The 21810-nt window shown below is 38.1% G+C and overlaps 1 protein-coding gene across 5 annotated transcripts in view; it reads left to right on the top strand.

The window, feature by feature from the left end:
* The window catches only part of BTRC (beta-transducin repeat containing E3 ubiquitin protein ligase), a 172185-nt gene that overhangs the window by 5558 nt on the left and 144817 nt on the right, over positions 1–21810 (top strand). The window lies entirely within an intron of this gene.

Raw genomic sequence — 21810 nt, 5'->3', positions numbered from 1 at the left:
GCTTATGTTGTATAGGTATTGTAGTATGAAATTACAAATTAGTGATTTTTTTGTGCTAATTTTCTTGATTTGTGTTTGGAATAGATGCACATAATAAATTATTGGAAGTGAATTATAGATGCAAGTGAAAGTTTTTTTACTTTTAATGGCTATCAGAAATTTTATTATCTATATTAGCGGGTGAATGCTACGTTCTTGCTGTTTTAATTCACATTTCCTATGATTGTAATCCATCTTTTTAGGTTTATGGGCTATTTAGATATCCTTTTTTTGTGTGAAGTTTATTTAACCCTTGGTCATTTTTTCTGTTGGATTATCTGGCTTTTTTTTTTATTGACACATTCCCTTATAGTAGCCCCCCTTTATCTACAGGGGTTACCCCAAGTGGATGCCTGAAACTGAATAGAAATGAACCCTACTGTTTCTTTCTACACATTCATACCTGTGATAAAGTTTAACTTATAAATTAGGTACAGTAAGAAATTAACAATAACAACTTATAAAATTAATAAAATAATATACTGTAATAGCCCTGGCCAGTGTGGCTCAGTTGGTTGAAGTGTTATCCCATAACCAAAAGGTCACTGGTTTGGTTCCCTGTCAGGACACTTGCCTGGTTGGTAGGTTCAATCCCCAGTCAGGATGTGTTCAGGAGGCAGTCCATCAATGTTTCTCTCTTGCATCAGTGTTTCTCTCACTCTCTCCCTTTCCCTCTCTCTTGAATGAGAATTAAAAAAAAAAAAAAAACCCTTTAAAAAAGAAAAAGTATATATACTATAATAAAAGTTCTGTGAATGTTGTCTTTCAAAATATTTTATTGTACTGTACTCATGTGACGATGTGAGATGATACAACGCCTAGGTAATGAGATGAAGTGAGGTGCTCAGAATGGCATACAATTGGAAACTCACGAATAATTGTTTTTCTGGAGAATTTTCCATTTAATATTTTTAGGCCATGGTTGACCACAGGTAACTGAAATTGCAGAAAGCGAAACCATGGATAAGGAAAAACTACTGTATTTTGAAAAATACAAATCTGTCATCAAGTATATGGTGTTTTTGTAGGAAATCAGTGTTTTATTTTACTTTTTCACTTAAGAGATCAGTTAAAAAAACTCATAGATTTTGTACTACCTTCACAGGATTTGCAGGGTTAGCAAGTTTATTTTCTACATACCAATGCTTAAAAAAAGGCTCACCACTATTAGCATCATCATTTTATAAAAGAAAGAGCACTTTAATACCACAAAGGTAGAAAGGATATAATCTCAGAAAAAAGGAAACTCTTTGAGGCGGGCAGACTAATGCATCCCCACACCCCAAGGTGTCTAGACTAATCCTTAAAACTTGTGCACATGATACATGGTAAAGGGGAATTAAGGTTACTAATCGGCTGACTTTAAGTTGGGTAGGTTATCCTGGGCCTACTACAATCAGAAGGAACTCTAAATGTGTAAGAGGTGAGCAGAAGAGGAGATCAGAGTGATGCCATGTAAGAACTCAGTCTGCTGTTACTGGTTTGAAGGTGGGGAAGAGTCAAGGAATAAGCAGCTTCTAGAAGCTGGAAAGGACAAGCTAGAGCCTCCAGAACAAGACACAGTCCCACCAACACCTTGATTCTGGTTCAGTGAGACCCATTTCAAACTTCTGAACTACAAAACGGTAAAATAGTAAGTTAATGTTGTTTCAAGCCACTAAGTATATGCTAATTTGTTATAGCAGTCATGGAAAACTGGTATGTACATCTTTCTCAAGAGAAAATCCTTCCTCTAACTGAGGTGTGTGTGTTGATAAATACGCACACAAATATAATATCTTTATTTTTGATAACTATCAATGCAGGTCTTTATCTTTCTCCTAACATTTAATTTTGAATCAATCTCAGAATTACAGAAAAGTTTGAAGTACAACACAAATGGCATTTTCCCCAAATGATTTCAGAGTGAGTTGTTGCATCATCACCAAATGCTTTAGTGTGTATTTTCTACAAATGAGGGTATTACTGTACATAACTGTTTCACAACTGTCAACATTTAGAAATGAAGACAGTACAATTACAGCCCTAACCTCAGGCCCCATTAGAACTTGCGAGTTGTTACAGTAATGTTCCGTCTAACAAAAAAATCCACTCCAGAGTCACGCACTGAGGTGGGTTGACCTGTCTCTTTAGTCTCCTCCAGTCTAGAATGGTCCCTGAGTCTGTCTTCGACTTTCACTCCTCTGGGACTTCTGAAGATTATAGGCTAGTTATTTTGTAGAATCGTCCCTCACTTTTTATTTATCTGATGATGTTTCCTCATGATTAGATTCAAGTTACATATTTTTGGCAGAAATTCCACAGAAACGATGCTGTGTTTTACTTACTGCTTCCCATCAGGGGACACCTGATTTTTTACGTCTTATAATTGTGTTTACTTGATTAAGGTAGCATCTGCCAGTTTCTTCCTTTAAAATTAATGGTTTTTTTCCCTTTGTAATAAGTATTTTATGGGAAGGTACTTTGAAACCATGTAACTTTCTATTAATCAGATTTTCAACCTATTTATTTATAACAATGGATTTATGAATTCCTGTTTATTTGATGGGCAATAATTGAGTACTGTTATTATTTATTTTGATGCTTAAATTGTTCCCCCTCTGGCTAATGACAGTACTTTCAAGCTGCTTTGTCTTTTTGATGTATTCCTATTAGTCTTTGAACATTTTTCTTATTTTTTGGTGGAAGAAGATGTTCATCTTGTACTTTTTTGCCCCAGCTCTGGAATCGGTGATTTCTTCAAGGAGCCCTGGTTTCTTACAGTAGAATATGATATTTAGAAGTCAAGATCTGGGTGTCAGGTGTGCTCATTGCTATTGGGATGTCATTGCTCCCAGGCCATCTCACTGGACAGGGATGGGGAATACATATATTTCTTGTAAATGAACACATTTATACACACATACATACACACATACATTTTTGTCACCCTTTTAATATTATCTCAGTATTTATTTAAAACCATGAATTCACAATATTTCCAATTCTAGTCTAACACTGCAGGGTTCATTCAATAGCTTCCTTTTATAACTCCTTTTTTTGACAGTAAGTTGGCCCTCATTATCCTCAACATATTTTCTCAATTAGCCCCTCTGTATGTGACCAATCTCTTCTGTTGTTGCTCTTTCTGATATCCACTGTGTGGATGCCATTGTCACCTTACTTAGCTTCCAAAATCCCACATTAGGCTGCTGCCTCCACCTCCCCCCCACCCTTGCTTGAACACCCTTATCACTTCAGCCTCTGATACGCTGCACTCGGTTTGCTCTCCTCACTCCCTTTGGACTCCAGCACCCTGAGCAGGGCAACCGAGGCTGCCGCATTCATGTATGGACGTCCTCTGTATTCTGCTAGGGCTCTGACATCCTGCTGCAGATCACTGCTGATCCTCCTGCTTCATCTCACGTAGACACCTGTTTTGCTCAGCCTTAACTAAACCGACTGCAGGTTTGTCATCTTGCAAAACGAAAACTCTGTACTTATTAAACAACAACTTTCCAGTTTCCTTTCTCTCCAGACCCTGGCAACTGCCATTCATTCTACTTTGTTTTTTGTGAATCTGAGCATTCTAGAGACCTCATATAAATAGAGATAGAGTGAATGGTTTAAGGTTTGCCTGGAGTAGGATAGGAGAAATGAAGAAAAAAAGAAAGAAGAGTAAGATACGGCTGGTGTCAGACATGTTCAGGACATTTCATTAAGGGGAAGATTGCCGTAGCAGTATGTATGGGAAAATGAGAATTCGATGAGTAAAGATAGTCCCTAATTTTAATACGAAGACTAAATTTAAGATATATTTACATAGATAAAATTGGGCAAAATGGAGTACATGTTAAAACAGCGTGGATTCTCAGCTCCTCTTCCTGCACTTAATTTGGTAGGTGGGAAGCTGAGTGATGGAGATTCCTCATATACCATCCCATATTTTTCTTACATTTAAAAGTATCCATAACAATGTTAAAAAAAGATTCACATAGAGAGTGAGCTAAACTGAAGTTCTCTGGACCAGCTCTACTGAAATTCCTATGTGATGGAAAGATCAGGATTTATGTAAACATTACATTTGGTTTTTGAGTAGTTTCATAATCACTGTCTATAGTACTAGGGACACTTTTATCAAGATCAGGGGGCACAAACCTACAGAGGCTTTGCATGTTAACTGAGAGGTAGGACAAGTGCTTGGGTATGTCTAGGAATTGAAAGGAAAATTAGCCAGGCATCTGGAACACAGTATCTACTGGGAGTGCAATCAGACTTGTGGAATTAGGGAAGTTCCACAATTCCCTAGGGAGCAAGGGCAGGAAACTACTTCTAGGGAGAGAGAGTGATAAGGGGTCTGTGCAGATACTTTGTCTGTGTGCAGATAGGCAGATAGCACGTGAGTTCTGAGAACGAGTGGCAAGGCCCATGTTTGCAAGTTTGGGCTCACAACAGGAACTGGAATACCCAGCAGGGAACTAAAGCATTCATTCATTCATCTAACCTGTACTTAATTAGTGCCCACTGCAATAGTCCTATACTGTGCATAAGAATCATCAGAGAGCATCTTAAAACAGTGTAGATTCTCAACTCCTCTCCCTCCACTTAATTTTGTAGACTTCAAGAATCTACATGTTTAACAAGCGTCTCACTGTTCCTGATGCAGATATTTCGCTGATCACGCTTTGACAAAATGACTAGTCCACTGTGTCCTGGACAGTGTACCAACACAGAGGGAGTGGGGGAAATATTGAGGCTAGAACCTTGTGCGTGAGGAACACAGCAAAAAGGAGCTGAGTTAACTGGAATCAGAAATGAAGGCAGGTGGTAATCATTTGGCAATATATAAGTGTGTTAAACCAGCATTTGATACACCTTAAACTTGCACAATGTTAATTATATCCCAGTAATGCTGGGGAAAAAAGAGTAAAGGCAGAGTGAGGCAAACCTTACATCAGAGGCTTGGAATCTCTTCAAATTCCAACTGATTGTAATAAGTTTGTTTCTAAAAAGAATTTTCTTCTGGGGGCTGTTTGCAGCTAGAGAAATTGGTGAACCAGGAGGGGCAGAAAAAGAAGCAAGGTATGTATGCCATTTACAAGAGGTGTATATCTAGTAGAAGAAACATAGCAATAGCCCCAAATGTGGTCACTCTAGGTATTTTATAATTATCACATTACAACTGGTAGTCCTTCCTGGTCCTATGAAAACGTGGGTAGTTCTAACTTTTTATTGGTAATATTCTATGACCCTATTACATGTGTGAAAATAAATGACAACAGACTGCCTCAACAGTTGTTTTATAGAGCTCTAAGTAGAAGTAATATCAAGGAATAAAGGAAGAAGTTTGAGGAATCACTGAAATGTTGCTTAAAGCCACAAGGCATAACTGAATGGTAGAGAAAGTTAGGATGAAAAATTAGTCTCTCCTACAGTTACGTGATGGGGTTGTTCTTTTGAGCAGGGGCTTCATGCTGACCTTGAGTGAAAGACACATAGCCCTAGGCTCTCTCTGACCTCATGTGGGAGACTCATCTGAAAAGTTCTTTTTTTATCTCTATCCCTTTGTAATCACCATAAACCACAGGATCTTTAAAATAGGGGAAGATGTAATTTAACACAATTTAAAAGAGGTAAATATGAAGGTGCTTTCTAGGCCACCAGCATATGGTGGTAGTTTTGTTCAACAAAACTAACACAAAATAATTCACACAGACTTCTGAGGCTTATTGAATAGGCCTATTTCATTTTACTGTTTAAACATATATTGATATCATGCCTACCATATGCAAGGTTTTGGTCTTAGTTTTCTTTTTTTTAAATTAACATCCAGTAAAATTAACTATTTTTAATGTAGTTAGGCCTGAGAATTTTAACACAAGTACAGGGGTGGGCAACAGTAGCTTTACAGTTGTTTGTATGAAAAAAAGACATGGAAGTTATGATTATTGCAATAGCATTATTAACTCAAAAGAATGTCTGTAATGCAACTGTGAACCTACTTTTGTCCATCCCTGTATGTATAAATCCATGTAACCACCACCACAGTCAGCATGTAGAACAGTTTCATCACCCCCCCCCCCCCCAACTTCCTTGTACTGTCCCTGCATCCCTAAGTCCTAGGAACTATGATCTTCTCTCTCCCTTTTGAGAATGTCATATAAAGGAAATCATACAATATGCAATCTTTTGCTACTGAATTCTTGACTCAGCATAATACCTTTAAGATAGCTTCAAGTTGTTGCATGTATCAGTAGTCCATTTTTTACTGCTTAGTTGTATTCTGTTGTATGGATTGTATCACATATTGTATACCCATCTGGGTTGTTTCCAGTTTTTGGTGATTGTAAATAGAGCTACTATAAATACGTGTGTATAGGTTTTGTATGAACATAAATTTTCATTTCTCTAGGGTTAGTACCCAGGGGGGGAATTACTGGGTCATATGGTAAGTTTGTATTGTTTGCTTTTTGTTTTTTGTTTTTAAGATTTTATTTACTTATTTTTAGAGAGGGGGGGAAAAGTGAGAGAGGGAGAGAAACATCAATGTGTGAGAGATACATGCATTGGTTGTCTCTCACATGCCCCCAAATGGACACCTGGCCTGCAGCCCAGGCATGTGCCCTGACTGGGCATTGAACTCACGAGCTTTCAGTTCACAGGCCAGCACTCAATCCACTGAGCCACACCAGTCAGGGCTTATGGTTAACTTTGTAAGAATCTGCCAAACTGTTTTCCAAAGTGGATGTACCATTTTGCATTCTTGGAAGCAACGTATGGGTTTTAGTTGCTCTGCATCTAAAGATTGTAGCACTTAAGATTGTCAGTACTTTTTACTTTAGCCACCCTAATAGGTATATAGTTGTATCTCACTGTGGTTTTAATTTGCATTTTCCCAGTGCATGCCTCAGTTCTTGATGACTTTATCTATTGGGGTCAAACAAAAGATAACCCGAAGAATCAGAAGAATGGTCGTCAGAATGATATGCCTTAAATTTAACATTCGATGAAAGACTTTTTGTGAATATTTTAAAAAGGAGTTTAAGCTAATGAGTGTTCATGGTTTTCCAATGAAGTGTGAGGTACTCTGAACTCTATCTACAAGTTTTAAGTAAGCCCTGTGACAACAAGAATGAAAAGATTGACTTAAGTGTATTTCTTTTTCTGGTGACCTTTGGTCTTACATAGAATGTTTGTGGCTTTTATTTTTATTTTATTTTATTTTATTTTATTTTTTAAAAGACTTTATTTATTTCCAGACATAGTAGAAGGGAAGGACAAAGAGAGAGAAATATCAGTATGTGGTTGCCTCTAACACGTCCCCCACTGGGGACCTGGCCCGCAACCCAGGCATGTGCCGTGACTGGGAACCAAACTGGTAACCGTTTGGTTTGCAGGCCCACGCTCAATCCACTGAGCCACACCAGCCAGGGCCGCCTGTGGCTTTTAATAAACTAAGAGGATAAGCAGACTGAGAAGATAAAAATAAACTGAGAAGATAGGAAAAGAAAAGTATCCAGCCATCATATAATTTTTAAAAATGAAGTAAACTGAGTAAGAAACACTTCTGGTTGCAATGATCACGATCAGCATTTACTGATTGCCTGTTCCTGGTAGCGTAGGTGAGGTGTGGTTCTGAAAATTTGCTTATTCAGGGAAATAATTGAGATAAGGAAAGGAGAGTATTCCCTTGAGTAATATATTTGTTTGGCCTCTGTCTATTTCTCCCTTCATAAATCATTCCAAGCAGTAGTCTGTGTTATAAGAAGCAAACCAAGTAATTGCTAAATAAATGTTTAGTGTTTATTTTAGTTGTTTATTAACTTGAGATGAAATTTGTTTAATAAATAAATAGGGAAGAGTTATTATTTTCACACTTTGAACACATACTTGCTGATCATTGGTATGTAACTCCCATTTTATGTAGCTGAAATGTAATTTTCTTAGTTTTAATGACTGTAGAGGTTTATAGTTATTGAATCTTTGTTTTGGTGTTGTTAGGCATGTCATTACTTTTTTTTGATACCAAGTTCTCAGTTAGGAAATAGCTTGCCAATTATAACTTGTTTCCCTGGGAAAATATAGACTGCTTTGAGGCAGTTTCCAATAATATATTTTGTAGAAATAGATTGTCAAGTGATGACTCAGGTTTAGTGTTCAGTATAATTTAGAAAAGGTGACTTAAGTAGAACATTGGTGCATCTGCTTTTCAAATTGCAGTTAATTGTAGTGACAGCGTATAAGATCTACATCATTCTCCCTTGGAATTTTGTTGAATTTTACAAATTTTACATGATATGAGTTAAAAATGGACAATTTAAAAGTTAATGAATTAATGAAAAAGAATCCTGCTGTATCAAATCATGATTTAAATGTTTTCACACCCTCCAGTCATATCCAGTATGGCATTTTGAAAATCAAAATGACTGCTCGAACTTTTAGCAGAGTTGAGAAACTCTTTTTATTTAGGTATGTGTCATTTTTTTTATTATGGTAGTCTTATGGATATAGTTCCTTTCTTTACCCGATGCATTCCAAGTGCATTAAAAAGTGTTTTTTAAGTATTCTTAAATGTATTTTACTAATATCTGCTGGAAAAATATCTTTTGAAAGAATTCATGTTAAAAAAGGATTACAAGTGATGTTTATCTCATTTGGACCTGTTTCTCTTTTAATGTATCATGAAAGTGTAGGTATACCATATAAGAATTCATACTATAGGACTAACCGAGACTTTGATTTAAATATATTATAAGTTATTCATGAAAGCCTGCATAAGATACTACATATTTTTTTCCCCCAAAGATGCTTCTTTAAATGGTTCTGTTAAGTGTAAGAATGGTCTGATGATTATCTTTTTAATTAAAATGAGAAATCTTTGTTTAAAGTGGCATTCTTTTTTTACGGCCTGTTACAGTCTCTGTAACAATCATTTCTTAAGTCTGAACGTTTTATTTCCAGGAATCCATTTATATAAAACTATGTTTAGACTTAATTAAGGAACGGTTCTTACAAAGCTTGTAAATAGCCAAGAAAAAAGGGACCGAAAATAAAACTGACATTCACATTTAACAAAATGATTGTTACAAGGTATGTAATAAGCTATAAAAATACAATAAATCCCTTTTTATAAGAGTTCATATTTTCTGATCCTTGTTTTCAAGGGTATTTAAGAAAAATATCAAAGCTCTGTAAAGTGACATCTGTTTTGCTGAATAGACTAGTGAGAACTTCTTTAGTCTAGAGTTCTACCTGTCTTCTTAGTGTATTTGCCTTGGAATGTCTTGTAATTATTTTAGATTGGAATGTAAATTTTACATTGTGCCACAGTGCAAACAAGACCTGGCTCTCTTCCCACTTACACTACTTTCTTAAAGTCATAAAGCATTGGGCAAGTTGCTTACCTGCCCTGAGTCTCATTTTCCTCATCTGGAAAGTGGAGATAATCCTCTTCCTACTTCAAATTGCTGTTGTGAGGATCAAATGAATTTATTGGTAGTGAAAATATTTTGGAAATTATATAGATTGTGAGCATCCAAACTATGTTTTTAAAAATTTCTGTGACCTTGGGTAGAAGTAGCAGTCATAATAAAACAACAACAGTAATAATGGCAGCAAACACTTACAACTCAATATGTTACGCCATGCAGGAGTCTAGGCACTCTACATGCATTAACTCATTTATTTGGTCCTCTCACCTTATTAGATATATATTATTATCCCTGATTTCCAAATGTGGAAACTAAGGCTCAGATTATTTCCTCAAGATCATTATTGGTTTGAAGAGGAATATGGTAGTTTCCATCTTTTTTCAAATCTATAGAAAAATTGTGAGAAATGCATAATGGTTAGTCATATACCCCTCACCTGGATTGGCCAATTCTTAACATTTTGCCACATTTGATTTTTTTCTCTCCATATATAGTTACACTTTCCTTTCTAAATCATTTGAGTTGCAGACATCATGATATTTCACCTCTGCTTCCGCATGGGTTTTCTGCGAACAAGAGCATAGTCTTTCATAACCATGAAGCAAAGTCCCACTTAGGAAATTTAGCAGTGATAACATTTTAAAATTTAATATGTAGTCCGTATTCAAATATCCCTAATTGTCCCAGTAATATCCTTTATAGCTTTTTTTAAAAATGCACAGTCCAACCACATTATAGATATTTATATCTCTTTAGTCTTGTTTAGTTACACCAGTTCCCTAGTCTTTTTATTGATGAAATTGACATTTTTGAAGAGTCTAGGCTAGTTTTACAGAACATTTCTCATTGGATTAGCTTGTTTCTCCATGATATTAAATTCAGGTTAAAAAAATTTGGGAGGAATATATGTTATGTTTTCTCACTCAGGGCATTATATCAGAAGGTACATCACATCAATTTGTTCTTTTATTGGTGATACTGTTTTATCATTATATTAAGGATGTGTTCACCAGATGTCTCCATTGTAAAGGTGTATTTGTAATTAATAAGTACTCACTAGAGCAAGACTTGGAAATCGTAAATATCTTGTTTCCCAACATTGTTTGCCCCAATAGTGTTAGCATGCTTTGATGATGATTCTTCTGTGATAGTTGTAAAATCAGACTACTTACTTTGAGGCAGTTCCAAATCATTTTTTTCTTTCTTCTTGACTTTGAAGTGGTGATTGTTTCTGATTTGGGGAAGATACTGTGTAGACTTTATTATTTTTATTTCTTTTATTTTTGTTTTTGAATTTAGACTAATTAAAATGTCTTTTATGTTCTGATTTTCAGGTTATATGCTTTATAATCTTGTTTTTAGTGGAAAACACTGCTAGAGCTGCTTAAAAAATTGAGTTTAGATTTTAAGGGCTTGTAGTAGTTAACACTGCATCAGAAGTTCCTGGAGCGGGACCGTGTTTTTCTATTCAGTAGGCGTGGGGTGAGGCCTGAAAATGTGCGTTTCTGACTGGTTTTCAGGTGATACTATCTTGGGATCCTGTGTGGCTTCTCTAGGCCTTTGCCCACTCCCTGGTGCTCTAGTGGTTAGGATTTGGCCCTCTCTAGGCCTTTCAAGCCAGTATCTTGCTCACACTTATTTGGGACCTTTTTCTCCTTGTTTGGTTTCTCTGGTAGACATGAGAGTACTGTGGATATAGCATAGTGGAATAAGTTGATGTCTGTATTAGTTGAGTTTGATAAATGTGGGAAAATATTTGGAATTGCCTAAGTTACTGAATAGGATCTCATTAAACTGGCTAATCTAAAATTGACTGTGTTGTAATGAAAATGGCTACAGGCTATTTTAAAACTTAATGTGGCACTTATATTTGTTGAATTTTCTTTACTTCACTTAGTGGAACACTGATCCCTTAGTTTTGACCAAATTAGATGTCCCCAGTGGTCAGTTTGGGCTTTCACTACTTAAGTGATCTCTGCAAACATCCCAGCAACTTGGTTCTGTTAAGTCTGTGCAATTAGTTAAGCAAGTGGGACGTTTGTTATGTCAGATATTTTTGCTTCTACAGAATTTGGCCAGTTGGCTCTTCTCCCTTGCTTCCTCCATTAGAAGTAACTATAAACATCAGAGAAAAAAAGGATGGCCTTAATATTTGCATCCCAGGCCAAATCACAGCCTTGAAGCAGTTACTTCCTTCTGAGTAAAAAATTTAATTTCACGCCTTGATTAGTGCTAGTAGGGGCAGGTGGATATTTATTTTATGCAGTTAAACTGATCTGTTTTTGCAAATTACTTGCCAGTCAGCAGAGCTATTATTTCTTATGAGTAGTTGGTAATAAATTATGGTTCTCATTAGTAAGTTCTGTGTGTATATTTTTTAAAGTATGTATTTATGAGGTGGAAGTAGGAATTTGTCATCAAGTTTTGGGCAGACTAGGAGTTGACTAATAGTTTTTTCAAATGCTTGGGGATTGATGAATTTGGACTAACGGCCCCAGTTAATTGCATAAAGCGGTAGGAAAGAGTCAGATCTTGGAGTCAGAATCAAGAGAGTGAGGCCTGATGGAAGAGACCAAAGAAGAGATTCTCTTTTTATTGGTAAATAAAATACGTTGTAGTTAAAATTTGAGTGTTTGGAGAGGCTTAAAAAGTAAGAAGATAAGCCAAGGGCAAGATACGGGAGATTTTGAAATTGAAGGACACTATTGGACTGAATTTTTAATTGCTTAATTGAAGCTATGAAATTTAAAAATTTTTATTTTAAAGCAAGACTGACTTTTATTGGACTTGGATTAAGAGAAAATGCAATGAGTCAGAAGGAGGCAAAGTTTTATTTCCTTAATAGGTGGGTCAATTAATTTGCCTTAAGTAAAATGTCACCGAATTTGTGTTGGGTCACAGGCTTTAAGAGTTAGGAGGGATTGTCTAATTCAAGGCTTCATAAACTTTTTTATGACCCGACTGAAAATGTTTTGTATGTCATGAGATACTTTTCCCAGACATGCACATTTACTTTACACACAACTTCAAGAGGTTCAGCAGTACTTTTATACTTTCCATGGATCCTAGGCTAAGACCCTTGTCTAGCCTTATTTTAATATTGTTACATAATGTGTTTCAGTTAAAAAGCTTTTGTTTTTGATAATTATCATTCCACCATAACTAGTTCTGACTTTTTAAGAAAGATTTTATTTATTTTTAAGAGAGAGGGGAAGTAGGGGGGGAAGTAGAGAAACATTGATGTGAGAAACATTGGTTGCCTCTTGTATGCACCCCAATGGGGGATGGAATCTGCAGCCCAGGCACATACCCTGACCGGGAATCAAACCAGCGACCTTTCACTTTGTGGAAGGACGCCCAATCAACTGAGTCATACCGGTCAGAAATAGTTCTGACTGCTTTATAAGTCTATGACTGTCAGGTCTGAGCATAAAATGTCATATTGAGGAACTATGAAATTTTGAGTACGTTATTTGGTAGTGTTAGGAAAAACAGTACAGAAATGACTTGGCTGGTAATTATCAAAAATCCTGCTGGAATGTCCTTTTCTTAATTTTCTCATACCTATCTACCCAGACAAGCAACCACAGTTTATCCCTGTCTTTGATGATGGAATTTTATTTGTTAGGAATATATGGATGGACACACTTAAATCCTTTGATTGCTATTCTATTGATATTTCCAGGATCTTTATACTTTCATCAGTTTTATTAAAGAACTAGTATGACCAAGCAAATGCCCATCAAGGTCAGTTTACTCCAGTGAGTGCAGTTTACATCTAAGAGCATTGGGAATATACTCTTTTATTTTTTAAGATTTTATTTATTTTTAGACAGAGGGGAAGGGAGGGAGAAAGTGAGGGAGAGAAACATCAATGTGTGTTTGCCTGTCATGCGTCCCCTACTGGGGACCTGGTCTGCAACCCAGGCATGTACCCTGACTGAGAATTGAACATGATGACCCTTTGGTTTGCAGGCCGGCACTTAATCCACTGAGCCACACCAGCTAGGGTGGGAATATTTTTCTATCCAGGTCAACCTTAAACACTGTCAGCCTGTTCAGTTACTTATACCTGCACTTCTGGAAAGACTGGGAAACATTTATCATCTCTTCATCTTCTTAAGATATCAACACTGGGAATGCTGTCTACCTACTAAGCTCATTCAAGAAATAGTGGTTTGTGATCATTTTAGATCAGCAGTACACTTTGGGTAAAACACCTTGTTTAGATCACAGAATATGACTCCTTCCTTTTAAAAATGAGCAAACCGAGGCCCAAAGAGATCATGTGAGTTGTCCAAGGTTACAGTTGATGACAGCCTGGATTAAAGACCACATTCACAAATTCAAGCCTCGTTGGTGCCTTTTTGACTTTCTGTTTTGTTTGTGGCTAAGATTGTGTTTCTTCCACTGGATGTAATTGGTAGATGAATTGAAGGGTGTGTGTACAGGTACATAATTAGTGCTTCTGTGACTTGTTTAAAAAAGACTTTTTACTATGTCATGAAAATATATTTTCTTCTAGAAACTTAATAGTTTTGCCTTTTACATTTATAACTTTAGTCTCTCTAGAATTGATTGTTGTGTTTCATGTAAGGTAGGGACTCCATTTCATTTTTTTTTTATATGGTTTTCCAGTGCCCACCCCACCCCCAGCCTCATCTATTGGAAGAATATGTATTTTCCATAGATCTGCCATGCTCCATCATAAATCATGTCCTTACTACATGCATTGGCCTGGTTTTGGATTCGTTATTCTGTTCTGTTTATCTGTTTAGCTATCCTTGTATCAGAACCATACAGTCTTATGTAGCTTTATAATAAGGCTTGATATATGGTAGTAAGTTCTCATACCTTGTGTTTCTTCAAGAGTGTCTTAGCTATTCATGGCTTTTTATACCTTCATAAAAACTTTACAGATAACTGGTCAAGCTCAACAAAACAACCTAAAGGCAAAAAATAAAAAACTTACTGGGGTTCAAGTTAATTATTGATGAAAAAATAAATATAGTTATTTCAAAGGTATTTGTTTTTGAATATGTAAAACATGCAACACAGTACAAAATTCAAAAAGTACAAAAGGGTATATAGTGAAGAAATATCTCTTTCACCCATCTTCATGTATTTATTTATTTTAATTGATTATGCTGTTAGAGTTGTTCCTCCCCTCCCCCTTTGTTCATGTCCATGGGTCATCCATATAAGTTCTTTGGCAACTCCAAATCCTATACTTGCTGTTAACATCCCCCTGCCTCTTCTGTAACTACCAATTTATACTTCCTTATCCCTTCACCTTTTCCCTCATTATCCCGGACCCCCCCCCCCTCCCCACTGGCCACCATCCCAGTGTTCTCCATGTCTGTGATTCTGTTTCTGTTCTGCTTGTTTGCTTAGTTTGTTTTTTAGATTCAATTGTTGATAGTTATGTATTTATTGCCATTTTAATGTTCATAGTTTTGATCTTCTTTTTCTTAAATAAGCCCATTTAACATTTCCTATAATAATGGTTTGGTGATGATGAACTTGTTTAGCTTTACCTTGTCTAGGAAGCACTTTATCTGCCCTTCCATTCTAAATGATAGATTTTCTGGATAGAGTAATCTAGGTTCTAGGTCCTTGCTTAGATTTCATCTCTTTGAATACTTCTTGCCAGTCCATTCTAGCCTGCAAAGTTTCTTTTCAGATATCAGCTGACAGTCTTATGGGAACTCCTTTACAGGTAATTATCTGCTTTTGTCTCCCTGCTTTTAAGATTCTCTCTTTATCTTTAACCTTTGGCACATATATGATCTGTCTTGGTGTGGTCCTCTTTGCATCCATCTTGTTTGGGACTCTCTGTGCTTCCTGGACTTGCACGTCTATTTCCTTCACCAAATTAAGGAAGTTATCTTTTATTAAAATAGGTTTCCAATTTCTTGCTTTTCCACTTCTCCTTCTGGCACCCCTATAATGCTAATGTTGGACCTCTTGAAGTTGTCCCAGAGGCTCCTTACACTGTACTCGATTTTTTGGATTCTTTTTTCTTGTTGCTGTACTGATTGGATGTCTTTCTTCCTTATGTTGCAAATCATTGATTTGATTCTTGGCTTCATCCACTCCGCTGTTAATTTCCCTGTAAATTGTTCTTTCAATTAGTGTATCCTTCATTTCTGATTGAATCCTTTTCCTGCTGTTGAAGTACCCACTGAGTTCCTTGAGCATCCTTCAAACCAGCGTTTTGAACTCTGCATCTGATAGATTGCTTATCTCCATTTCCTTTAGCTCTTTTTCTGGAATTTTGTTCTGTTCTTTCATTTGGACCATGTTTCTTTGTCTCCTCATTTTGGTATCCTCCTTGTCTTTGTTTCTATGTATTAGGTAGAGTTGCTTTGACTCCATGCCTTGGTAGCACAGCCTAATGTAGTAGGTGTCCTCTAGAGTCCAGTGGCACAGCCTCCTGTATTCCCCAAGCTGGGTACTTGAAATGCACCCTCTGTGTTAGCTGAGTGCACCCTCCTCTTGTAGTTGAGCCTTGACTGCTGTTGGCAGGTCAATGGGAGGGAATTACCCAGGCTAGTCAGCTGCAAGGACTGGCTGTGACCACCGACCACCAATCTCCACCCTCAGTGGCTTGTGGAGGTGGTTGGGTGGTGCTCCAATGTGGCCTATAACTATCTGCTGGGTTGTGCAGTCTCTGGGGTTTTCCAGGTTGTACAGACCAAAGTCAGCCTCCACCTGTGTTCTGTCTGGGTCCCCTTGGTGTAAGCTGTAGAGTGATCTGCAGATGGCTGCTGCTAGTGCTGGGCCTGGGGCCACTCAGTGAGAGGTAAAGGATTTGTGGGGCTTGGCTCAGCTGTTGCTTGTTTGAGTGGTTTTAGGAAGGTTTGAAGCCTGTGCTTAGCCCAGTCTTTCATATGGAAAAGCCACTGGTACTAGCTTGGGTAGGCCTGTAAGTTGGATGGTATGGACCCTTAGCTAGTCATCAGGACAGAGCTTACGGTGTGAGCCAGGTTGATGGAGACTCAGATACGTGCCGCTGCACTGTGGCTTTGTGTGGGGGAGGGCTCATAGAAGGTACAGTGACTGTAGTCTGCAGTTCTGTCTGGGAGGAAGCTATCTCCCAGCTCTTGCCCTGATGCCAGACACTTCAGTTCATCCCCATATGCCACTGGTGCCCTTCAAGGTGCTACCATGGTGCAGAAGCTCAGAGGGAGTAGGTCTGGATAAGTTTGTGTGGGGGCCTCCAAGAGGAGACGCCTGTGAATCCCACAGTTTCTTCTGCCAACCCAACCCCCACTGGTTTTTACAGTCAGAAGTTATGCGGACTTACCTTCCTGGTACAGGAACCCTGGCCTGGGTGGTCTGGTGTGGGGCTGGGATCCTTCACTCCTGAGATATCCCTCTATTTTACATCCCCCACACGTAGGTTCAGAACCAGCCTGTTTTGCATCTCTGCATCTCCCGCCCCTCTATCCCTTTTAAATGCCTGGATGAATATGGTTTCTTTAATTTCTTAGCTGTTGGACTTCCATACAACTCAATTTTCTGATAGTTCTGAGTGATTATTTGTTCTGTTGTTTAGCTGTGATTTTGCTGTGGTTGTGTGAGTAGGTGAGCTGAGTTTACCTATGCCTCCATCTTGACCAGAAGTCTCTCTCACCCATCTTCTTAAACATTTAGTTTTCCCTCTCCAGAGGCCAGCACTTCTTGTTTCTCAATTACTTTAAGTTAGATTCAATAAGGAGATTTTCCTAGAACCCACCTAGAAGACACCTACCACCTACCATGGAGTAAATACCAAAGTTTAAAGAGACAATGGGGTGTATATAATATAAGAGCACTCTTGAGCCAGATCATTTAACAGGCATTTGACTCTTAGACAAATCTTCTGCTGGAGTTTCTTAGCCCTTGGTCCTAGGCCGCTTTCTGTTTCCTATCTATTTTCTTCCTCAGTGATTTCATCTATTCCTTTGGTTTTGAAATATCTGTGTGCTGATGACCCCTAATGTACCAATGATCTCTAACTCATGCGTCTATTCTGACCTCTAGAGTTTTATATTTAATGTAATGTCCACTTGAAAAGTGATCTTTAACTTAACATACCAAAAACGGAAATCTTGATTTTTTTTTTTTAATTTTAATTTTTTGCCAGTGTTCCTATCCCAATAAGTCGTAACACCATTTACCTAGTTACTGAAGCCCCAAACCTCGGGATCATCCTTGACCCCTCATTTTTCTTTACCCTGATATCCAATTCAGTATCAGATTCTGTTTTTTACATCCAAAATATATGTCAAATTCATCCACTTCTCTCTGCCTCCATTGTCCTCAACTTAGTATAGATTATTATAATTTCTTTTATATTAAGAATACTTTGCCAGCCATGGTCCTCATTATGGAAATCCAGTTTCCATAAAGGAGTCCGAGTGATCTTTCAAAAAATCTAAATTTAAAACTTTTTAATATCTTTTATTTGTACTTATGCCATACATGATAAGACTTTGACTTTTGTTCTGCCAGGCAGATCCGTTCCTTTCCTACCTACCTCTTTCACTATCTAGTCATGCTAATACACCCCCTCTTCACTTTCAGTCTAATTAACTTGGCCTCTTGCAAGATGACTGTAAAGCCTTTTCATTTGCTGTTTTCTCTGACCTGGCTTTTTACTTGAATGCTGCTTACATCTTTTGTTTCTCCGTTCAAATGTCACTTCTTTAAGGACTGAACTATCTAAAGTAAATGCTCCTCTCTTTATTATCTATTATTTCTACTAGAAAATAAACTCCATGAGGGTAAATTTTGTCTATTTTTCTCTCCAGGATATCCTAGTGCATGGCACACGGTAGGCAACAAATTTATATGTATGAAATCATTTTCCTTCCCTATTTCTCATCATGTAAATTGGGGGTAATAATAAATTGTCCATTTTACCTCATGAAGTCATTATAGGGAGTGAATCTAACAATATTTTTTATTATTTGGGTGTCCTATATAATTTTTTGCAAAAAGACATTTTTTATATGATAATTTTGATAAATGAGCTTTTTTAGACATTAGAACAAATTTGAGAATGTAAAAACAGTTTTAAAAAACTCCTTTGCCACCTTACACAATTGCTTTTAACTATTTTGTTTTAAAAAAAACTTTTAAAGATTAATTTACAGTCTAACACTCTTCTAGTTTTTTAGTCCCAAACACCTACCAAAGTTTTTTGAAGTGGTCACATTGATTATAGTCCATTAATTTTATATACTTTTATTTATTTTAATTATATTTTATTGATTATGCTATTACAGTTTTCCTGATTTTTCCCCCTTTGCCCCTCTCCATCCAGCACCCCCACTCCCTCAGGCATTCCCCCACCATTGTTCATGTCCATGGGTCATGCATTTAAGTTCTTTGGCCACTCCATTTCCTCTACTGTACTTTATATACCCAGGACTGTTCTGTAATTGCCTATTTGTACTTCTTTCTTTTTTTAAAAAAATATATTTATTGATTATGCTATTACAGTTGTCCCATTCCCCCCCCACTCCACTCCATCCTCCATCCTCCCACATTACCCCCCTATAGTTCATGTCCATGGGTCATACTTATAAGTTCCTTGGCTTCTACATTTCCCACACTGTTCTTACCCTCCCCCTGTCCATTTTCCACCCATTATCTATGCCACTTATTCTCTGTACCTTCCCCCCCCCCACTCCCCTATTGACAACCCTCCGTGTGATCTCCATCTCTATGGTTCTGTTCCTGTTCTAGTTGTTTGCCTAGTTTGCTCTTGTTTTTGTTTTAGGTGTGGTCGTTAATAACTGTGAGTTTGCTGTCATTTTTACTGTTCCTATTTTTGATCTTCTTTTTCTTAGGTAACTCCCTTTAACATTTCATATAATAAGGGCTTGGTGATGATGAGCTTCTTTAACTTGACCTTATCTGAGAAGCACTTTATCTTCCCTTCCATTCTGAGTGATAGCTTTGCTGGATACAGTAATCTTGGATGTAGGTCCTTGCGTTTAATCTCGGGTAATGTAATTATGATGTGCCTTGGTGTGTTCCTCCTTGGGTCCAGCTTCTTTGGGACTCTCTGAGCTTCCTGGACTTCCCAGAAGTCTATTTCCTTTGCCAGATTAGGGAAGTTCTCCTTCATTATTTGTTCAAATAAGTTTTCAATTTTTTGTTCTTCCTCTTCTCCTTCTGGCACCCCTATAATTCGGATGTTGGAACGTTTCAAGATGTCCTGGAGGTTCCTAAGCCTCTCCTCATTTTTTTGAATTCTTGTTTCTTCATTCTTTTCTGGTTGGATGTTTGTTTCTTCCTTCTGGTCCACACCATTGATTTGAGTCCCAGTTTCCTTCGCATCACCATTGGTTCCCTGTACATTTTCCCTTGTTTCTCCCAGCATAGGCTTCATTTTTTCATCTGGTTTTCGAACAGATTCAACCAATTCTGTGAGCATCTTGATAACCAGTGTTTTGAACTGTGCATCTGATAGGTTGGCTATCTCCTCCTCTCTTACTTGTATTTTTTCTGGAGCTTTGAAGTGTTCTGTCATTTGGGCCATTTTTTTTTTTTTTTGTCTTGGCGCATCTGTTACTTTAAGGGGCAGAGCCTTAGGTGTTCACCTGGGCGGGGTAATGCTGGTGGCTGCGCTGTGAGCTGTACGTGGGGGAGGGGCCAAGGGGGAGCAGTGGCGCCCCCCCCCACTCTCCACCGGATTTCACTCTTTCCCTCCGCTACCCACAATCAAACTGGGCCCCTCTGGTGCTTGTTCCCGAGTGGGTGGGCCTGTGCACACTCTAGGCCCCTGTGGGTCTCTCCAACGACCTCTCCTGTGAGGCTGGGAGTCTCTCCTGCTGCCGCCCTAACCCCCACGGGCGTTTTCAATCAGAGGTTTGAGGCTTTATTTCCCCGAGCTGGAGCCCTGGGTTGCGGGGTCTGCTTCACTCCCTGCCGTTTGTCCGGTTTATCTATGCGCGAATGTGGGGCGGCGGGGTGCTACCCACTGCTCTGCCTGCCCTGCTCTCTGCCACTCTGAGTCCGGCCCCCTCGGTTTATCTGTGCGCGAATGTGGGGCCGCAGGGTCTGCTAGTGCTCAGACTGCCTGCCCCGTTCGTCCCACACTCCGCCAGTCTTGGTCCCGCCACAGCCACGCGAGTCCTCTCCACCCCGGTGCTGTCTCTGCCCCTCCTACGGTCTGGATGAATGTTTATTTTTTATTTCCTTCGTGTCGGAACCCCTTGCCGTTCGATTCTCTGTCAGTTCTGGTTGTGCGAGGAGGTGCAGTGTGTCCACCTACGCCGCCATCTTGGTTCTCCCGCCTATTTGTACTTCTTAATCACCTCACCTCTTCACCCACTCCCCCATATCCCCCTCCCATGTGGCATCTATCAAAATGCTCTCCATATCCATGATTCTGTCTCTGTTCATCTTGTTTGCTTAGTTTGTTTTTTAGATTCAATTGTTGATAGTTATGTATTTTTTGCCATTTTATTGTTTATAGTTTTGATCTTTTTAAAAAATAAGTCTCTTTAACATTTCCTATAATAATGGTTTGGTGATGATGAACTCCTTTAGTTTTTTCTTCTCTGGGAAAATCTTTATCTGCCCTTTCATTCTAAGTTATAGCTTTGCTGGGCAGACCAGTCTTGGCTGTAGATCCTTGCTTGTCATGACTTTAAATATTTCTTGCCAATCCCTTCTAGCCTGCAACATTTCTTTGGAGAAATCAGCTGACAGTCTTATGGGAACTCCCCTGTAGGTAACTAACTTCTTTTCTCTTGCTGCTTTTAAGATTCTCTCTTTGTCTTTAACCTTTGGCATTTTGATTATGATGTATCTTCGAGTGGGCCTCTTTGCGTCTTCTTTGAGACTCTCTGTGCTTCCTGTATTTGCATGTCTATTTCCTTCACCATATCAGGGAGGTTTTCTTTCACTATTTTTTCAAATAGATTTTCAATTTCTCGCTCTTTCTCTTCTCCTTCTGGCCTCCTCATGATAGAATGTTGGACCCCTTGAAGTTGTCCTAGAGGGTGCTTATACTGTCCTCATTTTTTTGGATTCTTTTTTCTTCTTAGCTATTTTTTGCTTCCTTATGTTCCAAATCATCGATTTGGATCTTTGCTTCATCTACTCTACTGTTGTTTCCCTGTAAATTGTTCTTTATTTCAATGAGTGTATCCTTCGTTTCTGACTGGATCTTTTTTATTCTGTTGATATCCTCACTAAGTTACTTGAGCATCCTTATAAGCAGTGTTTTGAACTCTGCATCTGATAGATTGCTTATCTCCATTTCCTTTAGCTCTTTTTCTGGAGTTTTGATCTGTTCTTTCATTTGGACCATATTCTTTGTCTCCTAATTTTGGCATCCTCCCTTTGTTTCTATGTA

The sequence above is a fragment of the Desmodus rotundus genome, chromosome 4 (assembly GCF_022682495.2).
Source record: "Desmodus rotundus isolate HL8 chromosome 4, HLdesRot8A.1, whole genome shotgun sequence".
NCBI classification, from domain to species: domain Eukaryota; kingdom Metazoa; phylum Chordata; class Mammalia; order Chiroptera; family Phyllostomidae; genus Desmodus; species Desmodus rotundus.
The sequence above is the reverse complement of the archived record's forward strand: the minus strand, read 5'-3'. Positions and strand labels throughout refer to the sequence as shown.